Source organism: Nannospalax galili, unplaced genomic scaffold, assembly GCF_000622305.1.
Source record: "Nannospalax galili isolate Female #2095 unplaced genomic scaffold, S.galili_v1.0 scaffold500, whole genome shotgun sequence".
Classification (NCBI taxonomy): domain Eukaryota; kingdom Metazoa; phylum Chordata; class Mammalia; order Rodentia; family Spalacidae; genus Nannospalax; species Nannospalax galili.
The window spans coordinates 121,103-125,775 of NW_008347292.1; the positions used below are offsets into that span (position 1 = coordinate 121,103).

A 4,673-nucleotide genomic window follows, 5' to 3' on the forward strand; every position below is an offset into this window, starting at 1 on the left:
TATTGCCATAATTTTAATGTAAGTTGACCACTTTGGTTCAAAAAAAAAAGAAATGCTTCTTCTAAAAAATTTTTTTGAATATTAAAAAAAATATTTTGGAAACCAAAAAAAAAGAAAGAAAAAAAGGTCCTGGTCCTGTGTTGGCTAAACATTCTGCTGCTGCCATTTTGACGTTCTTAGTCACTTTTTTTCCTACTTAGTTTTTATTCATAATCATAAACTTAACTCTGCAATCCAGCTAGACTTGAGGGGGGAATAAAGAGACTACAGACCCCAAAGAACTGCATCGAGACATCAAAAGCACAAAGATTATGGGATACTGTGAGCAGATGGGGTGGAAAGGTCCTGGTCCTGTGTTGGCTAAACATTCTGCTGCTGCCATTTTGACGTTCTTAGTCACTTTTTTTCCTACTTAGTTTTTATTCATAATCATAAACTTAACTCTGCAATCCAGCTAGACTTGAGGGGGGAATAAAGAGACTACAGACCCCAAAGAACTGCATCGAGACATCAAAAGCACAAAGATTATGGGATACTGTGAGCAGATGGGGTGGTGGGTGCTCTCCTGAGCTACAGAAGGAATGGTCTGGGGGTTAATATGCACACAAGTCAAAAGTATTAGAGCTGTCCATAGTTGGAAATGGTGATCTTCTTGCTGGTCTTGCTGTTCCTGGATCCAAAGTCCTCCACAGCTTCCACAATGCTCATACCTTCTTTCACCTTCCCAAAGACCACGTGTTTGCCATCCAACCATTCAGTTTTGGCAGTGCAGATGAAAAACTGGGAACCATTTGTGTTTGGTCCAGCATTTGTCATAGACAAGATACCAGGACCTGTGTGCTTCAGGATGAAGTTCTCATCCTCGAATTTCTCCCCATAGATCAACTTGCCACCAGTGCCATTATGGTGTGTGAAATCAGCACCCTGCACATGAATCCTGGAATAATTCCGTGAAAGTAGAAACCCTTAGAACCAAATCCTTTCTCTCCAGTGCTCAGAGCATGAAAGTTTTCTTCTGTCTTTGGAACTTTGTCTGCAAACAGCTCCAAGGAGACACGACCCAAAGGCTCACCATCGACCACGATGTTGAAGAACATGGTGAAGTGGACCATGGCTGACAGCAAGTGGCTACAGAGGACAGCGGCATCTGCAGAGCCTTAATCATTTTTTGATAAGAGACCACGTATTTTCATCTTGTGCTGAATCTTGCTGATCTTAGTAAATGACACAGGTGAATGACACTGGGCTGTGCTGCTTACTAACTGTGGCATAGTGGGCAAGTTATCTACCTTCTCTAGGTCTCATTCTTCCCATATATCATATGAGATTACTACCTCCCCTGTGTGGTTATTACAGGAATAAATGAGACCATGCAATCAGAGCATGTCGTCCCTTATCAGTGAATGTTAGGTGTAATGACTGCTATTTCCATATCCATGAGCTAAACATCCAATCTAAGTGTTTGTTAAGTACAAACAGCTGCCTCCATATCTTGGCAGGTTTAGAATCCTTAGTTGAGGCTGCCAAGCAAGTGACACAGTCGCCAGCTACCACCTGAAACCTGACCAGGGGCCTCTTTTTGATATAGGTAGAGCCAGATGACTCAATCTAAGAATGCCACAAAGACAAAAATCTAATTGCATTTCACAGCCATTAGTAATTTCATCATTTCCTGCCATTCTGTAAATGATGCTCTGTGGAAAACACCAGCATATGGAATAAGCATCATTCCTTCAGCTTAGAAAAACTAGTTGCTATGGATCCACCAAAAAGGCAAGGGGAACTTCTCATATCTGAATTAGCTATGGAGAAAGAGATGGACTACTACAGGGTACCTTTGACCAAGACCAAGCAGTTTGTCTTCCTTCTGGTCTAACTGGTTTGGACTACATTTCCAAACTACAGGTTCCTGAATATATTTCCTTTGTTATACAGTCATCCCCTGGAGTCCATGGACGACTGGTTCCAGGAGCTCCTGCAGGTAGCAGAATCCACAGCTGTTCAGTTCCCTTATATAAATAGTATATTTGCATATAAACCTAAACACATCTTTCCATATATTCTAAACTGCTTGTACTACCTAATACAATGCAAATGTTATGTAAATGTCTGCTATACTGTATTGTTCAAGGGATAATGAAATGGAGAAAAGTCCAGTGTGCATACAACTTTTTTTCTTTTGAATGTTTTCAAATCACATTTGGTTGCCCCCATGATATGAATTCACAGATACAGATGATCAATTGCATAAGTGTAAATCTCTGTGCACCTCAGCAAGAGAAAGGCTTTTTTTAAAAAGTGCTTTGATACTGAGTAGCATTTCTGCTTTTCAGAAAAGGCTTTATTATTCCTAAAATATCTATCTCTCTCTCTCTCTCTCTCTCTCTCTCTCTCTCTCTCTCTGTGTGTGTGTGTGTCTATGTGTGTGTGTGTATGTGTATGTATGTGTGTGTCTCCCTCCACATTCTAAATGATTAACCTAATTTTTGTGCCTGAAAAATATATAACTTCATGCTGCTCGTGAGAGTCTTTCTTGCAAACAATTTGGTAAAACCTTAAATGTACCCTTTAACAGAGCAATCTCTTTGGAACTTTTCCAAGGAAACAACTAGAGGTGAAAAGCAACTTCCTGCATGTAGGTTTTGATTGTGATGTTAAGGATGTTACAAAAGTAGAAACAGCCTAATCCTCCCACAACATGTGATCATGGTATGGATAGTGAGCCCAAGAGGATCATCAAAAGTGCGCTTCACAAAGAACTCTACAGTTACTAGCAAGGGAAAATATGGATAATAATATTATGTTGCAAACTATATGAACTCAAGCAAGCAGGACAATATTTGTGTGCTTCATAGTTAATGAGATCACAGCTCCACACACTAGCTGTTCCGCTTCCCTGACTCCTGGACAGAATTACCATGCCATATTCAAGTCTTGCAATGAATGAACTTTCCATAAGTATTTGAAAGAACAATTATTCTTTCTTACATTGTATCAAAGGTTTTTTTTTAATTTCTCTAACTGTATGACTTTATAAAGACCCTATATTCTGGAATTACAATTTACTCACCTACATGCTTTTCAACTTAAAATACATTCTCTCTCAGTAAAGAAAAAAGAAAGAAAAAGAAAACTTTTCTAAATTGAATGGAACAAGGACTCAACTTCTACTACTAACTCTGCACCACAATACCGCTGTGTGCTTGGGGGTGGGGAGTATATTTTTGTTTCAGTCTGCATTCTTGTTTTGTAGTAGCTGCCTGTTGGTAACCAGCATCCTTCTGATTTGGAATAAATATCCTAAATCTATGCACAATCCATATGAAACAGTGCTCAGACTCTTGATGTAGAGGGAACAGGCTCCCAGACAGCAAAGTTATGGACACAGAACCCCGAGGTTTGTCCAACAGGTTGACTCTGCCTAACACTGTAAATCAAGATCATGTGGCCCAAAAATAGAGGCAGCTACAGTGGCCAGAAGAGTCAGGCATTGGTCATGGAAGCAGAGGATACTTATGGACCCTCTGATGAATAAGAGATTTAATATTTGTTTCTTAATATTTTTCGGGTAGTCCCATTCAGAGAGCTCAAAGGAAGTGGACAGGATCCATTTACTACTAACCCTTTTCTTACTCTGCCTTGATCATGTTAGCTCAACTCTAGAGTAACCTACCAAAGAAAAGCAATGACCCTGTGCCTTGGGTCTACATTTTCCAGGTATACCACCAGTAAGAAAGTGAAGAAACCATTCCCTCCAAAGTTGAAGCAAAAACCCAAGAGATTCTTGTTGGCCACCTTTGAATTAATCACTCTGGCTAAACACTGAATCTCTTAGTGTATATAGGTGATTCTTCTCTAGGTGCCTGAGGGTCATGAGTAGGGAAGGGATAGTACTTCCTATTATTAGGACAAAGGTGAATAAAAAGATGCATGCCTGGCAGCAAAGGCGAACAACTAAGAATTAATAAATACCATTAGTGTTTTATTTTGAAAGTCAATACTTCATAGTCCAACATAGCAATAACTTTTTCAGTACATCAGACAAAATCATGATTTAACAATTTTGTAAAGCAATAAAATTACCTGTTTTATTTTTCTATTATATTTAATATTCCGTGATATCTCTTGGATCCAATACTGGGTACTGGAGAACATTTTTCCAAAAATAGACTTCTCGAAATAACCCAAACTTTCTCAACTTTAATTATTTTTCAAGTTCTCTTAGAATGCACGACACCTTTCTTCATCCTAATATTCAGACTGCTAAAAACAATTTACCCTAACACTGGCCTTATCTGCTAGTCTACAGCGATACCCTCAGGTTAGCTGAGAGTTATAGAATCAAGTGGGGCCAGGCCACATGTTTCCTTGTTGGGTTGCTGTGAGTCTGTGAATTCTTATGTCCTAACCTGATCTGGAGGTCACAAAAGGCTTCTATAATGATACACGGAACACTTGCAATAGCTGATGTTAGTGCATTTCTAGAATGTAAAATAAGAAGTGTATAACAGGGGCTGGAGAGATGGCTCAGCAGTTAAGAACACTAGCTGTTCTTGCGGAAGACCTGGGTTTGAATCCCAGCACCCACATGGCAGCTAACAGCTATCCGTAACTCCAGTCCCAGGGGATCTGCCAGCCTCTTCTGACCTCCGCAGGCATTGCACGACACGGGT

At 39.8% G+C, this 4,673-nt stretch overlaps 1 protein-coding gene and 1 pseudogene across 1 annotated transcript in view; both read right to left on the reverse strand.

Annotated features, from left to right (window-relative positions):
* Kcnk10 (potassium two pore domain channel subfamily K member 10) overlaps positions 1–4,673 on the reverse strand; it is a 156,763-nt gene that overhangs the window by 54,400 nt on the left and 97,690 nt on the right. The gene's annotated exons all lie outside the window — the stretch shown is intronic.
* Positions 619–1,118, reverse strand: LOC103742712 (annotated as a pseudogene).